General features: G+C 47.0%; 1 protein-coding gene across 5 annotated transcripts in view; it reads right to left on the bottom strand.

Moving 5' to 3' along the window:
• Positions 1-21,272, bottom strand: part of lzts2a (leucine zipper, putative tumor suppressor 2a) — a 223,234-nt gene that overhangs the window by 137,282 nt on the left and 64,680 nt on the right. For 3 of the 5 annotated variants that reach the window (XM_078223146.1, XM_078223149.1, XM_078223150.1), the window contains exon 3: positions 1,529-1,617. The gene's annotated coding sequence lies outside the window, so the exon portion shown is untranslated. The remainder of the gene's footprint in view (positions 1-1,528; positions 1,618-21,272) is intronic. The other 2 variants (XM_078223151.1, XM_078223147.1) reach the window with 1 other exon arrangement.

The following is a 21,272-nucleotide window of genomic DNA, read 5'->3' as shown; positions in this document are numbered from 1 at the left end:
ACCTTCTTGCTCTTTATATACGTATGGAAGAGCACTTCACCTGACGAAGGAGCAGCGCTCTGAATGCTTATGATTTCAAATAAACCTGTTGGATTATAACTTGGTGTCGTGTGATCTCTCATCTTGTCCACCCCAGTCCAACACCGGCATCTCCACAATATATGAGATTTAGGTGCAGGTTAAAGTATTGTAAACAAACATTTTTTTAAATCTAATGGAATTTAGAAATTTGACATTCAACAAACAGAGAATTACTCTTTCAGGGAAGGTGTTTAAAAGTAATTATGAAGTTAGAACATCTTTAAAAACTTAGTTATAACTCATTCAACGAAGTGGAACTTTTTCAATGGTTTTTACAGTGAGACCAAGAGAGCACGATAGTGGCAGCTCCTATTAGTTCAATGATTACATTCTTGGAGAACCTTAACAAGCACACTCTTTGGTTTGACAGCCGCTCCTGGATTTCACTGCACATGCGCTGACCCCAGAAGCTGCTGTCTGTTTCATAGGATCCCTACAGAAGAAACCATTCAGCCCTGCAGTGACTCTCTCACAGTGTGACTTACCCTGGTCCTCTTCCCCCACCTTAGCCCTGTAACCCCACACATTTCCTATGGCCAATCCACCTAACCTACACATATTTGGACAGTGGGAGAAAACCAGAGCACTGGAGGAAATGCGTGCAGACACAGGGAGAATGTGCAAACTCCACACAGACAGTGACCCAAGCCAGGAATTAAACCTGGGTCCCTGACGTTGTGAGGCAGCAATGCCAGCCACTGTGCCACCATGCCGCCCCATTTCAGAGGAGTAAAATCCAAGCCACGAACCTCTGATTGTGCTTGGAGTATTTCCTCCTTGGAGATGGTCAAATCTTAACTATTCCTACCTTACCCGGATGGATATCATTGACGTATCATTTGGCCCGGTGGCCACTGTTCGAATGTGGAAGCCAGTGAGAAGCAGCTCTTGGCAACGTTCCAGAGGTTAGAGAGTCCCGGCTGGCCTCCACCTCCCTTAATGCTGTTGCTGAGAGCAGCTATTACATTGTCACTATTATTACAGCAATTAATTAAAGATCCCTCAAAGTCAGTCTAAGAGCGCAGAGTACATCAGTTAGTTAATACTCTTCATTAATATTTAATTAATTTGGAAAGACGCACAGTCTGTTAGTGTTACCTCCTAAGATGTGAACTCCCATCAGCTCTTATTCCCTCTGACTCAGACTGAGTAAAGTTGCTCTGGGATGAGGCTACACCCCATTCTTGAGCATTAACAGAACCATTTTAATCGTAACGTTCCCAGGGATGTCTGTGCAATGCCAGTCCAAACCATTCACAAGCTAACGCAATGGAGAACAGAATAAACTGACAAAACAACGAAGGACAGACCAACAATAGCAACCAGAATTCAGTCGCATACAGACGGTGCATCTTAATTGAGTCTTTAGTTGATTGCCTTGCCAAAGACCACATTACTAAATAGCAACAAAGAAAGTTAGCTGAATCAAATGGATATTGTACCTTACCTGTTCCCATTTGTTTTCTACCAGTTTGCTACCATTTCTCTCATCCTTTGTAAAAGAATCCTTCTAGATGACATACTGGATACAGTCTGCTGAGAGGATGAGTTGTGTTAATATTCAGGCAGTAGGAACATTGCTACAGATAGGTAGGATTTTCAAAACACATGAATGCTAATCTTCCCAAATCCAGGGCCCCATCCTGAAAATCTCTAGCAGAGGCCAGGAAGATTTCCAATATTCTGCTCACTGCTTGAAAAATGTGGTTGATATAAATTTGATGGCGAGGTTCTGAAATGAATTGGATATGTGCTTAAAAGAGCCAGCAAGCCCATGGCTAAAACAACAGGAGGAGTGGGATTCATTGGTTGCTCTTTCAAAGTGCTGGCACGAGCATGACGGGCTGATTGGCCTCCCCCTGGGCCATCAATGGGGACGAAGTAGAAAGAGCTTCAAGTTTTTGGGTATCCAGATCACCACCAACCTGTCCTGGTCCCCACTCACTCACCACCCGCCCCCCCGACCCCCCATGCCGATACTATGGTCAAGAAAGCCCATCAACGCCTCTACTTTCTCAGAAGGCTAAGGAAATTTGGCATGTCCACTATGACTATCACCAACGTTTACAGATGCACCAGAGAAAGCATTCTTTCAGGTTGTAACACAGCTTGGTATGGCTCCTGCCGTGCCCAAGACCGCAATAAACTACAAAGAGTTGTGAATGAAACCCAGTCCATCACACAAACCAGCCTCCCATTCATTGACTCTATCTACACTTCTCGTGGCATCGGAAAATGAAATTTTGTCCTTCATTGCTAGAGGGATGGAGTTTAAAAACAGGGAGGTTATGTTGCAGCTGTATTAGGTGCTGGTGAGGCCACACCTGGAGTACTGTGTACAGTTTTGGTCTCCTTACTTGAGGGAGGATATACTGGCACTGGAGTGGGTGCAGAGGAGATTCACTAGGTTAATTCCGGAGTTGAGAGGGTTGGCTTATAAAGAAAGACTGAGTAGACTGGGACTATACTCATTGGAATTCAGAAGAGTGAGGGGAGATCTTACAGAAACATATAAGATTATGAAGGGAATAGATAAGATAGAAGCAGGGAAGTTGTTTCCACTGGCAGGTGAAACTAGAACTAGGGGGCATAGCCTCAAAATAAGGGGAAGCAGATTTAGGATTGAGTTGAGGAGGAACTTCTTCACACAAAGGGTTGTGAATCTGTGGAATTCCCTGCCCAGTGAAGCAGTTGAGGCTATCTCATTGAATGTTTTATGTCAAGGATAGATAAATGTTTGAACAGTAAAGGAATTAAGGGTTATGGTGAGCGGGCAGGTAAGTGGAGCTGAGTCCACGAAAAGATCAGCCATGATCTTATTGAATGGCGGAGCAGGCTCGAGGGGCCAGATGGCCTACTCCTGCTCCTAGTTCTTATGTACTTATGTTATGTTCTTAAAAGCAGCTAGCATAATTAAGGACCCCACGCACCGCAGGCATACTCTCTTCCACCTTCTTCCGTCGGGAAAAAGATACAAAAGTCTGAGGTCACGTACCAACTGACTCAAGAACAGCTTCTTCACTGCTGCCACCAGACTTTTGAATGGACCTACCTCGCATTAACTTGATCTTTCTCTACACCCTAGCTATGACTGTAAGACTACATTCTGCACTCTCTCATTTCCTTCTCTATGAATGGTATGTTTTGTCTGTATAGCGCACAAGAAACAATACTTTTCACTGTATGTTAATACATGTGACAAAAATAAATTAAATCAAATCAAATTCTATGATTTCTTAGTGGTATTCAGATGATTTGAGTGGGAAAGAAAGTGTAGATTTCCATTACTTGCAGGTTGGACAGCGGAACAAAATCATAGAAGAAATCATAGAAACCCTACAGTGCAGAAGGAGGCCATTCGGCCCATCGAGTCTGCACCGACCACAATCCCACCCAGGCCCTATCCCCACATATTTATCCGCTAATCCCACTAACCTACGCATCACAGGACTCTAAGGAGCAATTTTTAACCTGGCCAATCATCCTAACTCGCACATCTTTGGACTGTGGGAGGAAACCGTAGCACCCGGAGGAAACCCACGCAGACACGAGGAGAATGTGCAAACTCCACACAGACAGTGACCCGAGCCGAGAATCGAACCCGGGACCCTGGAGCTGTGAAGCAGCAGTGCTAACCACTGTGCTACCGTGCCACCCCATTCTCAACCCCCCAGTTATCCTGTTTGAGATTTCAGTGACTCCATTGTAGTCGAGGCCAAAACATTGTCTGATTTCAAGAAGAAATCAGAAATAGCTCTTGGGGTTAAAGGGATAGAGGGATATGGGGGTAAGGTGGGGAATCAGGATATTGAATTTGATGATTGTTTCTTCGTAAGGAACTCTTCAAATGCAGACAATAAAAATATAAACAAAACTTATTCCAACTTATAAATCAAAGAAAGGGTTTAATAAAGAAACTTCATTACTCCAAACTTGGGGCCTCGCCCTGGGCCACTCCAAGCTCCCCACAATTCCCAACAAGTTAAAAGCAAATTACTGCAAATGCTGGAATCGGAAACCAAAAGAGAAAACGCTGGAAAATCTCAGCAGGTCTGGCAGCATCTGTAAGGAGAGAAAAGAGCTGGCGTTTCGAGTCCAGATGACCCTTTGTCAAAGCTAAAAGGCATAGAAAGTGGGAGATATTTATACTGCAGGGGGAGGGAATGAAAGATGAGTCATAGCCACAGAAACTAGGGGAAAAGACTGCTAATGGCAGTCCACGGAGAGAATAGAAGGTGTGAATGGCCAAACGACAGAGAAGCTAAAATCAGAGGGTAAATTGTGACAGATGAAGATGTTGGGGGGGGCAGGGGGAATGGATGGGAGAGAGGTCAAATTTAGCAAGGGGAAAAGGGGAAGCAAACATAAGGGAAGGGGATAAAGTAGGGGGAAAGAGAGAGTGGGGGGGGAAGAAAAATGAAGAAAGACAATAAAGAAATAAAATGTAGAGAACAGTAAAAAATTAAATAAAATAGAATGAAAACAAAGGGGTGGAGATGGGGTAGAGCAAATCATCTGAAGTTGTTGAATCCGATGTTGGGACCAGAAGGCTGTAAAGTGCCGAGCCGGAAGATGAGATGCTGCTCCTCCAGTTTGTGTTGAGCTTCACTGGAACATTGCAGCAGGGCCAGGATAGACACGTGGGCATGGGAGCAGGATCGTGTGTTAAAATGGCAGCAACCGGAAGGTCAGGGTCCTGACTGCGCACAGACCGAAGGTGCTCAGCAAAGTTATCACCCAGTCTACGCTTGGTCTCTCTGATACAGCGGAGGCCACATTGGGAGCAGCGAATGCAATACACCAAATTGGAAGAGGTACAAGTGAAACGCTGCTTAACCTGGACTGAATGTTTTGGACCTTGGATGGTGAGTATAGAAGAGGTAAAGGGATTGCATGGGGGAGTGGGGGGGGGGAGGTGCCATGGCTGATGGGAGAGGTGTTGGGTATAGTGGAGAAGTGGACTAGATTATCCCAGAGGGAACGGTCTCTGTGGAATGCTGACAGAGGGAGTGAGGGGAAGATGTGTTTGGTGGTGGCATCACGCTGGAGTTAGCGAAAATGGTGGAGGATTATGCTTTGCATGCGGAGGCTGATGGGGTGAAATGTGAGAACCTTGTTCTGGGAGGGAGGGGGTAAGGGTTGTGGCGCGGGAGATGGACTGCATGCTGTTGAGGGCCCTGTTGACAACTGTAGATGGGAATCCACGGTTGAGGAAAGAGGAGCACATATTAGAAGCACCACTTTGGAAAGTGGCATCATTGGAACAAATGCAACGGAGGCAAAGGAGCTGAGAGAAAGGGATGGAGTCTTTACAGGATGTAGGGTGTGAAGAGCTGTAGTCCAGATAGCTGTGGGAGTCAGTGGGCTTGTAATGAATCTCGGTAGATAGTCTATTACCGGAAATGGAGACAGAAAGGTCAAGGAAGGGAAGGGAAGTGCCTGAGATGGACCAGGTGAAGGCAATGGAGGGGTGGAAACTGGAAGCAAAGTTGATGAATTTTTTGAGGTCTGGACGAGAGCATGAAGCAGCACCAAAATAGTCATCGATGTATCAGTAAAGGAGTTGTGGGAGGGGACCTGGGTAGTCCTGGAACAAGGAATATTCCACATACCCCATAAAAAGACAAGCGTAGCTAGGACCCATGGAAGTGTCCATTGCCATTCCTTTGACTTGGGGAAAGTGGGATGAGTTAAAGATGAGTTAAATTCCCAAAAGGTTCTTATTTATAGTGAGTCAGTTGATCAGCTGACCATCACATCATTCTGTAATTGGTTCCATGATTTACTGGGTCAGCTGACCCTTACAACTTGTTACCATTGGTCACATTAAATCTGACACAAAGTTGTCACTGGTTACATTCTAACAACGATCAGCCATGATCATAATGAATGGCGGAGCACATTCGAAGGGCCTGCTTCTAGTTTCTATGTATCAGCTATTCTTGAGGAAAGGTTTAAAACGTGAGGTTCATTAAGAAAAAAAATCAAAATCTTTGATTGGTGAGTTTGCACCGTGTTACGCTGGCTACGAAGGAACACCGCTGGACCTCCCCGAGGGCTTTGTGGATTCTGAGCTTCCGCATTGAATGAGTGGATGCTCGTCCAATGGGAAGCGGTCAGGGTGGGATTTTAACCCTGCTGCTGAACCTGGATTGGCATTGTAGGTCCCGAGGTGCAGACAGTCGAGCTGTAAGTCACATGCTCGGCCCTTCCCTTTGTCACACAGTAAAGGGTGTTTGTGACGGGAAACTGGTGTTTGGCTGAGTTACCACACATTGTTTGTTACATCACAGTGAGTGATTCGTCTAGACACAGATACCAATTTAACACCAGGAGTGAATCGTGAGAAACTGCTATCTCACCTTGGCGTGACTCCCACAACCTCGCACGAAGGGTGTGAGGTGCAGTAATTACACCCCGCATCAATCCTTTCACCAACTTTATTTCAATTCAAAAGGCTTTGATCCTGTCTAAACATGGTTCATATCCATCAAAAATACCTTCCAGTTCCCATCGCATTCCCCAGCGCTGACACCCTGTGCTTGATGTTAGCAGAAATGCGATTAAGGACCTCCCAGTTGGCACAGCACGGCCCGAGGCGAGACTTAACTGCACAATGTAGAACAGTCCCACGTTTGACCTCTGATCTAAACCGAGTTGACTCATCTCAATTGGTTGGCATTAGTAGCTCTGCAAATCATAGAGTCTTTGAATCCCTACAGTGCAGAAGGAGGCCATTCGGCCCATCGAGTCAGCACCGACAACAATCCCACCCAGGCCCTTTCCCCGTAACCCCACATATTTACCTTGCTAGTCCCCCTAACACAAAGGGGTAAATTACCATGGCCAATCAACTTAACCCACACCGAGGGCAGCACGGTGGCACAGTGGTTAGCACTGCTGCCTCACAGTGCCAGGGACCCGGGTTCGATTCCTGGCTTGGGTTACTGTCTGTGCGGAGTTTGCACGTTCTCCTCGTGTCTGCGTGGGTTTCCTCCGGGTGCTCCAGTTTCCTCCCACAGTCCAAAGATGTGCGGGTCAGGTGAATTGGCCATGCTAAATTGCCCCTTAGTGTCAGAAGGACTAGCTGGGGTAAATGCATGGGGTTTTGGGGATAGGACCTGGGTGGGATTGTGTTTGATGCAGACTTGATGGGCTGAATGGCCTTCTTCTGCACTGTACGACTCTATGATCTTTGGACAGTGGGAGGAAGCCGGAGCACCCGGAGGAAACCCACGCAGGCACGGAGAGAACGTGCAAACTCCAGGGGAGGGCGGGGTTGGGAGGGGAGGGGGGGTGCACAGTGGGGGGTGTTAGGTGGTCAAGGTTTAAATCAGCAACTGTGACTACACAGATTGCACGATCAACACTCAGAAAATCACCTCCTGGATCGATCCTTTGCCACTCAGACAATCTGAAGTCCCCAATGAAACCGAAAACTCCTGTGTCTGATCCACAATGAGACCCCGCAGGTGTTGGTTTGACCAATCTGTCCAAAGGGGTTTAATGGAGTTCCTTTCTAAATACTCATCATGGTGATTGAGGCCCACTGCCAGGGTCAGATTCAGCACACACATTGATGGAAGCTGAGAGCCCCACGCTAAAGGCTACCTGTTTAAGTTAGCAGAGGTGACGTTGATTGCAAAGGGACACTTGGCTCAGAGAGGGTGTTTCAGAGCCTGGGGTCGTTTAAAGGTGAGCTGGAGAGGAGTCCAGTTTGGAATAATATTGGGTTTTTTTTTGAAAGAGAAAGGCCACAGATTGTGGGCAATCAGACATTCTCACAGCACCAACACCTCAAGGACAGCAACAGTTCAACCGGAAGACCCACCATGATGCCAAAGCAATTAGGCATAAGTCATAAATTTGAGGGATCCTGGGAATTTTGGCCCACCATGATGATGTTGCCTGAGGTAAAATGGGCTTCATTGCGGCAGATTTCAATCATTTTCAACCCCCCCTCACAATACCCCCCATCACCAGTTCATTCCCCCACCCCCCACCAAAAGGCCTAAAGAAATCTGAACCCAATTTTACAATTAGAACATGAAGCCCAAGTGTTTCCTTATTTATGAAACGCCAAATGCAATTCCGCACCAATGTAGTTGACCCCATATCTGCCTTTCAAAATGCCCTTAGCAAATCGTATCACAACTTCTCGGAGAAATGGGGGATGAGCAGTAAGTGCGGCATTAGAATCATAGAATCCCTACAGTGCAGAAGGAGGCCATTCGGCCCATCGAGCCTGCACCAACAACAATCCTAACGCCGGCCCTATCCCCACAACCCCACACATTTACCCTGCTAATCCCTCTAACCTACATGCCCTGGGACATTAAGGGGCAATTTAACATGGCCAATCAACCTAACCCACACATCTTTGGACTGTGGGAGGAAACCGGAGCACCCGGAGGAAACCCACCAAGACACGGGGAGAATGTGCAAACTCCACACAGGCAGTGACCCAAGCCAGAAATCGAACCTGGGTCCCTGGAGCTATGAGGCAGCTGCGCTAGCCACTGTGCCACCCTCAGATTTGTGTGGTCCTGGGAATTTTGGCTCACCACGTTTATGTTGCCTGAGGTAAAATGGGCTTCACTCCATGGGCAGATTTCATTTTCAAAGTCCCCAACCAGCACCCCCCCCACCCCCCCTTCACAATGGACACCAACTGCTGAAACTTGTGAATAAATACTAGGTACTTTATTTGTTCTCAGGCCTTGAGAACAAATAAAATACCTAGAATTTATCCACAAATGTCTGCGGTTAGTGCCCATTCTATACTGGGCTCACCTCGGGCCTACAGTACATGGCTTCAGTTGTCAGTTTGGCTGGCTTGTCCATGTGGAGGGGCTGTGAGTTTTCAGCCATAGAACCAGAAACCCAAACTCGTTATGCAGGTTGACTATGCAGAGCAATCCTGGGGAGCGCTGCATTTCTCGTGGCTCCGACCTTCACATTAAACTGAGCCCCAATCTGTCAGTTCAAGGTGAACAGGATGAAATGGTCCTCGGTCATTATTTGAAGAAGGGCAGAAGGTCCTCTTTCCACCCTCACCTGATCAACATTCCTTCCTCAATCACCGCCAAAGAAAATACAAACTAACAAATTGCTGTGGGATCTTGCTGTACACAAAAGGTTTATCGTGGTTCACATCAAGATAATTCTTATGAAAGGTTCCTGAAGATATTGCTGAGGAACATAGGAATAAAGGAACCAGGAGCAAGAGTAGGCCATTCAGCCCTTCGAGCCAACTCCACCATTCAACAACCAAAAGAGAAAACGCTGGAAAATCTCAGCTTGTCAAAGCTTGACAAACGGTCGTCTGGACTCGAAACGTCAGCTCTTTTCTCTCCTTACAGATGCTGCCAGACCTGCTGAGATTTTCCAGCATTTTCCCTTTTGTTACAGATTCCAGCATCCGCAGCAATTTGCATTTATCCACCATTCAACAAGATCATGCCTGATCTGACCATTTTAAGTTTATTTTGTTAGTGTCACAAGTAAGATTACATTAACACTGCACTGAAGTAGCTGTGAAAATCCCCTAGTCACGACACTCCAGCATCGGTTTGGGTGACACTGAGGGAGAATTTAGCATGGCCAATGCACCTAACCAGCACGTCTTTCAGACTGTGGGAGGAAACCGGAGCACCTGGAGGAAACCCACGCAGACACGGGGAGAAGGTGCAGACTCCGCACAGACAGTGATCCAAGCCGGGAATCGAAACCCAGGTCCCTGGCGCTGTGAGGCAGCAGTGCTAACCACTGTGCCACCCCCGTGGTCTCAATGCCACTTTTCTGTCTGTCACTCCCTCCCCCAGCCTCTCCTCACCCATTGAGTCCCTTGTCTATCAAACTTCAATCTTACTCTGCCTTGAATAAATTCAATGAGCCAGCCTCCATTACTCTCTAGGGAAGAGGATTCCACAGACTAATGACCTACTGAGAGAACACATTAAGTGTGTCCCCTAGTTCTGGTCCCTCCCACAAGTGAATACATCCTCCCAGTATCGACCCGATCAAATCATCTCAGGATCTTGTGAATTTTCAATGGTCTGTGTAAAACTAGGTCAGAATTACTGCCACCTGGTGGCCAAAGACAAACGGTGCGGAATCTGGGAAGGATGGATGCGTCTGGGATAAAGACAGCCTTCCCACGACCCACTCTGCTCCTAGGCTGAAGGTCACAACTAACGTCATCCCAAAGAGCACCAAACTTGGCCTTCAGTTGATCTCCCGATGAATGAAGTGTAACCTGGAAGCATTAGGCCAGCGTCTAAAGTACAGACATTAAGAAGAGACTTATTTTTCAAACATGGGTAAGTCTGATTTTAAAGTAACCGTCAAAACGATTGCGGAGATATTACAGCACTGTTAAAAAAAAAAGTCATTCTTCTCTGTCCTTAGCAGGCCTCAGCAGCCCAGGGCTGGGGAAAATATCAATTTGGGCCTCCCTCACTGTCCCCATGACGACAACCCAACCAGCACTATAAGGGAAAGCGGAGCATCGCCTCTGCTCTTCACTAACATAAGAACTAGGAGTAGGCCATCTGGCCCCTCGAGCCTGCCCTGCCATTCAATAAGATCATGGCTGATCTTTTTATGGACTCAGCTCCACTTACCCGCCCGCTCGCCATAACCCTTAATTCCCTCACTGTTCAAAAATGTATCTATCCTTGCCTTAAAAACATTCAATGAAGTAGCCTCAACTGCTTCACTGGGCAGGGAATTCCACAGATTCACAACCCTTTGTGTGAAGAGGTTCCTCCTCAACTCAGTCCTAAATCTGCTTCCCCTTATTTTGAGGCTATGCCCCCTAGTTCTAGTTTCACCCGCCAGTGGAGACAACTTCCCTGCTTCTATCTTATCTATTCCCTTCATAATCTTATATGTTTCTAAAAGATCTCCCCTCAGGTTGTTGACAACAATGGTCTTGGCTCACACACAGGGAATATCAAGAGAAGTAGCACAGGCAAGGCTCAGTCCAGCCAACAATCGACACTGGTGAACGGATGGGGGAGAAATGGCAAAAGAACATTGGATTAATATTAAATACTCTTGGCGTTTGGGCTGGGGGGGCGTGGGGGAGAGATAGAGTTGGTGAGAAGTGGGTTATTTTGACTTTAACTTATAGTGTGCCACAGGGTGAGATTGATTCAGCTAACTGATAAGTTATCTCTCCCAAGTGACTGCAATGGGAATGATACACAACTGTTCAGGTATCGCACCTTGAATACTAGCACTGTAAAGATCTACTCCCGGATGCTTCTCAAACCATACAATCCCTACAGGACAGAAGGAGGCAATTCGGCCCATCGCGTCTGCACCAGCTCTCCAAAAGAGCATCCCATCCCTGCAGATTTACCATAGCAAATCCACCTAACCGGCACATCTTTGCAGTGTGGGAGGAAACTGGAACACCCAGAGGAAACCCATGCAGACACGGAGAGAACGTTCAAACTCCGCACAGACACTCACCCAAGGCCGGAACTGAACACAGGTCACTGGCGGGGTGAGGCAGCAGTGCTAACTGTGCTGGCCCATTAAATTGAACAAATGACTTTGTTTACGGGGTGACTTCATTAGTTGCGTGCTGCAAACTCGTCATAGAATTTGTACAATGCAGAAGGAGGCCATTTGGCCCATTGAGTCTGCAGCTATTCTCCAACAGTGCTGTCAAACTCTATGGCCGGAGCCATTCCCGCCCCGCCACCCCTGCCAGAGAGGATGGAGAGTTTGGCACTCAGCCACATCTCTGTTCACTGCAGCGGGAAGGGGAGAATCCCGCTGGCGTGAACGGCCGGAGAATCCCAGCCTATGACTCTAGATTCTGTGGTCATATTTATGCCTGGCTAATTGAGATGATCTGGTCATTACCACATTGCTGGGTGGGAGTTTGCTGTGCGCATTGGAACAGTGTTTCAAATGCACTGAGAGACCTTTGAGGACATTCCGAGGTCTGGAAAGACAGTATATCAATACAAATGTCTCTTTATCCCCACGGTTACCGAGGTTTGAGGAGCAGTTTAAATACTGGTCGCTGTTACAACCTCCGTTTCCTGCAGGTTCCTCTACCCATTACCAAGAGGTTGAGAGGCTTTCACTGGGAGGCATCATTGTTTAAACACGTTAGGCACTCGAACGACAATATGGTTCAAGTCATCCCCACGTCTAATACATAAAACCACTGAACATCTCATTCAGGGCTCCTTCTGATATTAATTATTTTTGAGTGAGAGAGGGCCAAGCTGTGTAAAGCGAGGTATTAGGAAGGGACACAGAGATTAAAAGCTTGACCTGCAATTACCTCATCCTGGAACAAATTATTCTCGCAAATGACCCACTTCAATCACCAGCCTTGCTCTGTAAACTGCCGAGACATTGTTAGTCAATATTTAAAATAGATGGGTTATTGCTTCCACTTAAAATAACACAGGGACTTGTGAGCTCAGGCAATTTTCACTTTATTATCAGTAAATTCAAGAGAGGGCTCTGACAGAAATAGGCTGAAAGAATAGATGAGAAGAGTACATTTTGATGAGACCCCTTCAGTCAGCAAGGCCTCACAACTGATAGTATCACAGTCACAGAGTCACAGAATTGTTAATGCGCAGAAGGAGGCCACTCGGTCCATTGCGTCTGCACTGGTTCTCCAAATGAGCATTACATGGCACGGTGGCACAGTGGTTCGCACTGCTGCCTCACAGCGCCAGGGAGCAGGCTCCAATGCACAAACTCCACACAAGCATTCTCCCCGCGTCTGCGTGGGTTTCCTCCGGGTGCTCTGGTTTCCTCCCACAGTCCAAAGATGTGTCGGTTAGGTGGATTGGCCATGCTAAATTCTCCCTTAGTGTCCCAAGATGTGAAGGTTAAGGGGATTAGCGGGGTGAATACGCGGGGTTACAGGGATAGGGCTGAGGCGGGCCTGGGTAAGATGCTCTGTTGGAGAGTTGGTGCAGACCCAAAGGGCTGAATGGCCTCCTTCTGCACTGTAGGGATTCTATAATTCCACTGCTTCGTGCCATTTCCCTGCCTTTTCCACATACCCCTACACATTCTATTCAAGATCCAATACCTTCTAGAATTCTTTGACTGAACTGGGTAGATACAAGAGGAATATTTTGCTTGGCTGGCTGGTGGGATGGGAGCAGCCTAGAACCAAGGGGACATAGTCTCAGAATAAAGGATAAGCCATTTAAGACGGAGATGAGGAGGAACTTCTTCACTCAGAGGGTGATTAGTCTTCGGAATTTTCTGCCCCAAAGGGCTGTGGAAACTCAATCAGTGAACATGTTCAAGGCAGAAATCAATAGGTTTCTCGATATGAATGACATAGAGGGAAATGGGGATATGAGGTAGATGTTCAGCCATGATCAAATTGAATGGCAGAGCAGGCTTGATGGGCTGAATGGCCTATTGCTGCTCTCATATAAAGCTATGTAGCATCATTGGAAAGGCCAGCATTTATTGTCCATCTCCAATTGCCCTCCTTGCTCTAATATTTATAAGTTATGATAAAGGAGGAGGAAAGAGACAACAAGAACATGAAACGAGGGACTACAAGGTGAGGTTGAGGTGAAAATTTGACCAGGAATTACCTCAGCCTCAAAGACAGTTCTGCAGAGCAGTTGTGAATGGCCCCTTTCATTGGTGACTCCTCGCCCTCAGAGTGCTGAGCGATCCGTACTCTGGGTGAATATCAGTTAACCTTCACTCCCTTGAAGATTACAAGAAGAAACCGCCCCAGAAATATTTGATCAGAGGTCATTCAACCATCAAAAGCAGAAGTAGCTGAAGGCTCTGGTTAGTTGATGCTTATTCAAGCTGTCATGTTACTATGAGTTCATTTTAAAGCAAAACGTGACAATGTTTTCTTGAAGGTGTCCTTACTCTTTAATACAATTCCAAGCCGGAAGGATTCCAGTTGCCCAGTCGTACAAACACAAATGTTAGAACCCAAGTGTACATGAGATCAAATTTCTATAGGTGTCCAGCTCTCAAAGTCACTGCCATCCTCCTGTATCTCAGCCCCGTGGCAGAACCACTAATCGAGTGAGCTGTGATGACAATGTTGAATTGTACAGGATAGTAAAGCTGGCATATCAGAGTCCCTATGCTGGGGACCTCAGAACAATTTGTTAAGGACCAGATCAGTTAAAGTTTATTTATTAGTCACAAGCAGACTTACATTAACACTGCAATGAAGTTACTGTGAAAATCCCCTCGTTGCCACACTCTGGCGCCTGTTCGGGTACACTGAGGGAGAATTTAGCACGGCCAATGCACCCAATCAGCACGACTTTTGGACTGTGGGAGGAAACCGGAGCACCCGGAGGAAATCCACACAAGCACGGGGAGAACGTGCAAACTCCGCACAGACAGTGACCCAAGCCGGGAACCGAACCTGGGTCCCTGGCGCTGTGAGGCAGCAGTGCTAACCACTGTGCCACTAAGGTATATTACGCAGTTAGCCTGGACCCTAACTTTTACATTTGATTTTGGCATTAGCGTGAGCGTAAGGTGTTTCACTCCAGGTATGATTCAAGTGACCCACTAGGAAGCTTTTATCAAAACAAACTTTATATAAGAACGCAGTTGGAATATAACAAAAAGAATTAGCATAATTTTTACCAATTAAAGTACTTAAACATGACAAAGTATAATTCTTAACAGCTAGCTATCTCTATTGTTCCAACTTAAAGCAATATCCCCATAGACATACACCTTTTTCAGAATTAGCTAGCACAACAAAAAATACTCACATGGTGATAGCTTTTCAGCCTTTTAATACTTCTGGACAGAGATCAAGACACAGTTTGCGGAGAAGGATATGTCCTCAAAACAGCCAAACCTCAGGGAAGTAAACCTAGGGTCGGATTTTCAAGCCAGGATCGCCCCAAGACCGGAAAGTTCTGTCTGTGGTCAACAGATCTTTGCATGGTCTGCCTCCCACCCGCTATAATTCCTGTGGCGGGCAAGATGGGAAAATTCTGCCCCTGGTCTCTGACAACTCCCGGTCTCCAATCTTCAGAAACAGAGAGGGATACCTCTCTCCCTTCAGTTTCAAAAACCGCAACTCTCAGCAAGGTCCATTCTCATAGAGCAGAATCGCCAAGAAAGAGACTTATCTACTGGCAGATTCCAGTCTCCAACTTCAGAGAGGGGAAGAATGAGGCACTTCTCTCTCCCAATTCAAAAGCAGCATCTGAAGCAACAAGTAAGCTGGAATTCTCTGTGTAAGCCTAGCTTCACCCCGTCACATGAACATTTCTGTCAATCACCCCAATCAAGCCCTACTCTGCAAAATCCCAGGAGAAAACACAAAAAAACCCTGCATTAGTTCAGATTAAAACAAACATTCTACCAATTAGAAGCAATTATGCTGCTGCAGTTACAACACAGGATGCCTGTTGTAGACAGAACAGCTCCAAGTGCATTGAACTGCTACAACAGATCCTGCAGAATATGAATCAAATACACTTCTTAAAGGCACAATCAACACAAACTCACCAAGCCTCCTTTGATTGTACCTTCTAAACCCTGCAACCTCTACCACCTGGAAGAACAAGAGCAGTAGATGCCTTCAAATAAAACACAGAACACCACCACCTGGAAGTTCTCCTCTGCAATAGCATGGCACCCCTCTTTTGATTTCATTTCATTTATTATTGTCACGTGTATTAGTATACAGCGAAAAGTATTGTTACGCGCTGTACAAACAAAGCATACCGTACATAGTGAAGGAAAGGAGAGGGTACAGGCGACATCTTAAAGAGACGGACATCACAATCACTGCACCCTCCACACACCATCCTGATTTGGAAATAGATTGCCGATCCTACACTGTTGCTGGGTCAAAACTCTGGAACTCCCTCCATAACAATCCTGGAACTCCCAGCCCTAACAGCACTGTGGTTGAACCTACACCAAATGGACTACACAGATTCAGGATTGTGGCTCACCACCACCTTCTCACGGGCAATTAGGGATGGGCAATAAATGCTGGTGTAGCCAGCTATGCCCACATCCCATGAAAGAATAAAACATGCCCGGTGGCCAATGTCTGCCATCTTGTTGGACCCATTATCTTGACCTGGGCACCGCAATTCAAGAGAGGAAAAAAAACACAGGTTGGAAGTCTACAACCTTTCACGCCCCGTCAACGCTGCCAGTGAGGACGGAGAATTTGGCGCTCAGCCAAATCTCCGCTCACTGCAGCTGGAGCAGAGAATCCCGCTGGCGTGAATGGCCGGAGAATTCCGCCCATTGTCTTGAGAAGCTTTTGAATCTTACATCAAAATCAGATTGCAACCGGTTTACAACTGTTGACAATAAAAATGGGAGGATTGTGTGGCTGCTGTCCAGTTAGCAGGAAATGTAACATAAACTCCTCGTCAGAAAGGAATACACTCAAGGACACTTTCTCTCAAGATTCATGTAAATATTTTCCAAGTGTCTATTCCTGACTTAGAAAACAATTCTCGCTTCTGCGTCATTAGCGCTATCTGTCTTCATTTCAGGGGAACTCCCTGACATGTTTTCAACCAGAAAGGCTTGTGGTTATTTTCCGCAACTGAAATTCATACCAGTGTTTATTGAAAATAGAATCTTGAGTGTGCCGAGCTGCATGAAACACTTGTATCTGGTCCACTTTAGTCTACTGCGGCACTGAATCAGCAGGAGAACTCCCCAGTCTTTCTCTGAAATAGTATATTCTTTTTCCGAAATATACTTTATTCATAAATCTGTGTGAACATTACAGTCATCAGACAAAAAGCAATCATATTCAAATTCTTTACATACATCAGGTGAAGCACAGTGGGTAGCACTGCTGCCTCACAGCATTAGGGACCCGGGTTCAAGTCCGGCCTTGGGTGACTGTCCGTGTGGAATCTGCATGTTCTCCCCATGTCTGCGTGGGTTTCCTCCGGGTGCTCTGGTTTCCTCCCACACTCCAACGATGTGCAGGTTAGGTGGATTGGCCATTCTAAATTGCCTCTTAGTTTCAGAAGGAGTAGCAGGGTAAATGGAAAGGGTCTGGGTGGGATTGTTGTCAGTGCAGGCACAATAAGCCCAATGGCCTCCTTCGGCACTGTCGGGATTCTATGATCAAGTAACATTCTGAGATGCTTCAATACAGCAATGGAAATATTTCAGACATTTTACAATGGTCTTACAAATATTGCAAGGTTATTTTAAAGGTTGTCCACACAGAAAAAGTTGCAGTCTGAGGTGCTTCAGTACAACTGAGATACAGGTAATATTTACTGTGTACATTCAGTGAGTCACTCGGCCTGAGGAGGTTCTGTTCCCCTTGGTTCACTGTGGTTGAAAGGTCTTACACAGTGACCTTCCCCCAATGCGCCTCTGCGACAGCTGCTCCAAGTTTGAGTGCGTCCCTCAGCTCATAGTCCTGGGCTTTGGAATGTGTCAATCTGCAACATTCGGGGATAACTCTTTGCATTGGAAGACCAACAAGTCTCGGGCAGACCAAAGGGCATCTTTCACGGAGTTGATGATCCCCCAGCAACATTTGATGTTGTGTCAGTGTGTGTCTCTGGGAACAGCCCCTAGAGCAGAGTCGTGCGTCACAGAGCTGTTCAGAATGAACTTTGACAAAAACCACCTCACCTCTCTCCAGACCTTCTTTACAAAGGTACCTCCCGCAAGGAGGTGGACAACGGTCTCTCCCTCGCCACAGTCCCTCGAGGGCAACGTGCAGATGGGGTGAGACTTTGGGCGTGTTGGAAGGATCTGACGGGGAAGGCCTTTCTCACCACCAGCCAAGCTAGGTCTTGGTGTTTGTTTGAACGTTCTGGTGATGAGGCATTCTGGCAGAAGACACTGACAGTCTGCTCGGGGAACCGTCCGACAGGATCCACCAACCTCCTCGTCCCGTAGGGCCTCCGGGATGTTACATGCAGACCATGGTCAGAGCCTGGCTCTGACAGAGGATCACCCGGACTCGAAACGTTGGCTCTTCTCTCCCCACAGATGCTGTCAGACCTGCTGAGATTTTCTGGTATTTTCTGTTTTTGTTACAGTGAGGCCATTTCGTGGGTTAGAGGTTAAATGGGTGCATTGGAAAAGACATGTCATTCGAGGGTTAGTCATGGCTGGTGCCTTTGGGTAAACTGGGTTGATGGAACCATAACATCAACAGAGTCTATGAGGAAGGATATATTGGCATTGGAGGGAGTGCAGAGAAGGTTCACCAGGTTGATACCGGAGATGAGGGGTTTGGATTATGAGGAGAGGCTGAGGAGATTGGGTTTGTACTCGTTGGAGTTTAGAAGGATGAGGGGGGATCTTATGGAGACTTATAAGATAATGCGGGGGCTGGATAGGGTGGAGGCGGAGAGATTCTTTCCACTTAGTAAGGAAGTTAAAACTAGAGGACACAGCCTCAAAATAAAGGGGGGTCGGTTTAAGACAGAGTTGAGGAGGAACTTCTTCTCCCAGAGGGTGGTGAATCTCTGGAATTCTCTGCCCACTGAGGTGGTGGAGGCTACCTCGCTGAATATGTTTAAAGCGCGGATGGATAGATTCCTGAGCGGTAAGGGAATTAAGGGTTATGGGGATCAGGCGGGTAAGTGGTACTGATCCACGTCAGATCAGCCATGATCTTATTGAATGGCGGGGCAGGCTCGAGGGGCTAGATGGCCTACTCCTGCTCCTATTTCTTATGTTCTTATGTTCTTATGAGTCCCACTCACATATTTAAATGTTTACAGCTGAAAACACTTACATTCTGACAATGTTAAACACTTGTTCCTGAAGACCCCCTTTTCGGTCCTGCGCATTTGTATGGATTAACATTTCTGTTGAATACTTCTCATGAAGGTGACGCCTCATTAAGTATGGTTAATTTTAAAGTATCAAGTTTCCGAGAGGGAGAAGCAATGTAGGGAATGCATAGAATGCATGGTATAGCAGGCATTTTGCATGCACATAAACCACCCCTTCACTTCTTCTGAAGGACATTGTTCAGTAGGAGCTTTGAGGCTTACTCCTTGTGCTTTGTTTCCAGTCAGGGTCTGGTCAGCAGACAGTATCTGTGTTGCAAACGGTTGCTTTCTTGATGGGCTTGCCACAGATCCAAAGGTTGCCCTCAAGATTTGACAAGTGCTGACACTCATGGGAAGGCGGTTCCCAAAATCAGGGTTAGCGCGAGAAATTCATTATAGGCCGCGGAGCAAATTGGCCAGTGTCCAGCGGCCAGCCCAGGCAGTGACTGAGTTTCAGTTCTGTCGCAGTCAATGAAACTTCTAGCCACAGGAGTTCCAATTCCCCATTGCCAGGTGCTCAGTTAGGCCGTACCTAGAAGACTGGACAGAGACTGATTGCCATTCACCCAGTTCCTGGAGCAAAAAGCAGCAAAGCTGATCCCTTCCCCTGCTATGTTAGAGCTATGCCACAAATTAACACAAAGGCACTCAGCTGGAAGGCAGACATCGCAGAGGGACCTTAGAGAGAGAGAAACAGAGAGAGTGACAGAGAGAGAGAGAGAGAGAGAGAGACAGAGAGAGAGAGAGACAGAGAGAGAGAGAGAGACAGAGAGAGAGAGTGACAGAGAGAGAGAGTGACAGAGAGAGAGAGTGACAGAGAGAGAGACAGACAGAGAGAGAGTGAGTGACAGAGAGAGTGACAGAGAGAGAGTGACAGAGAGAGAGAGTGACAGAGAGAGAGTGACAGAGAGAGAGAGTGACAGAGAGAGAGTGACAGAGAGAGAGAGTGACAGAGAGAGAGAGAGTGACAGAGAGAGAGAGAGAGTGACAAAGAGAGAGAGTGACAGAGAGAGAGAGTGACAGAGAGAGAGAGTGACAGAGAGAGAGAGAGAGTGACAGAGAGAGAGAGAGAGTGACAGAGAGAGAGAGTGACAGAGAGAGAGAGTGACAGAGAGAGTGACAGAGAGAGAGAGTGACAGAGAGAGAGAGTGACAGAGAGAGAGAGAGTGACAGAGAGAGAGAGAGTGACAGAGAGAGAGAGTGACAGAGAGAGAGAGTGACAGAGAGAGAGAGAGAGTGACAGAGAGAGAGAGAGTGACAGAGAGAGAGAGTGACAAAGAGAGAGAGTGACAGAGAGAGAGTGACAGAGAGAGAGTGACAGAGAGAGAGAGTGACAGAGAGAGAGAGAGAGTGACAGAGAGAGAGAGTGACAGAGAGAGAGAGTGTGACAGAGAGAGAGAGTGACAGAGAGAGACAGAGAGAGAGAGTGACAGAGAGAGAGAGAGTGACAGAGAGAGAGAGTGACAGAGAGAGAGAGTGACAGAGAGAGAGAGTGACAGAGAGAGAGAGAGAGTGTGACAGAGAGAGAGAGAGAGAGTGACAGAGAGAGAGAGAGAGAGAGAGAGCGACCGAGAGAGAGAGAGCGACAGAGAGAGAGCGACAGAGAGAGAGAGCGACAGCGAGAGAGTGACGGCGAGAGAGTGACAGCGAGAGAGTGACAGCGAGAGAGTGACAGCGAGAGAGTGACAGCGAGAGAGTGACAGAGAGAGAGTGACAGAGAGAGAGTGACAGAGAGAGAGAGTGACAGAGAGAGAGTGACAGAGAGAGAGTGACAGCGAGAATGACAGACAGCGAGAATGACAGACAGAGAGAATGACAGATAGAGAAACAGTGACAGAGAGAGAGTGACAGAAAGAGTGACAGAGAGACAGAATGACAGAGAGAGAGAGAATGACAGAGAGAGAGAGAGAGAGACAGAGGGAGAGAGAGACAGAGGGAGAGAGAGAGACAGAGAGAGAGAGACAGAGAGAGAGAGAGACAGAGGGAGAGAGAGACAGAGGGAGAGAGAGACAGAGGGAGAGAGAGACAGAGGGAGAGAGAGACAGAGGGAGAGAGAGACAGAGGGAGAGTGACAGAGACAGAGAGTGACAGAGAGAGTGACAGAGAGAGAGTGACAGAGAGAGAGTGACAGAGAGAGAGTGACAGAGAGAGAGTGACAGAGAGAGAGTGACAGAGAGAGAGTGACAGAGAGAGAGTGACAGTGAGAGAGTGACAGTGAGAGAGTGACAGAGAGAGAGTGACAGAGAGAGAGTGACAGAGAGAGAGTGACAGAGAGAGAGTGACAGAGAGAGAGTGACAGAGAGAGAGTGACAGAGAGAGAGTGACAGAGAGAGAGTGACAGAGAGAGAGTGACAGAGAGAGAGAGAGAGAGTGTGACAGAGAGAGAGAGAGAGAGGGAGA

This window comes from Mustelus asterias, chromosome 11 (assembly GCF_964213995.1).
Source record: "Mustelus asterias chromosome 11, sMusAst1.hap1.1, whole genome shotgun sequence".
In the NCBI taxonomy this organism is placed as follows: Eukaryota; Metazoa; Chordata; class Chondrichthyes; order Carcharhiniformes; family Triakidae; genus Mustelus; species Mustelus asterias.
This window is presented reverse-complemented; position numbering and strand designations above follow the sequence as displayed.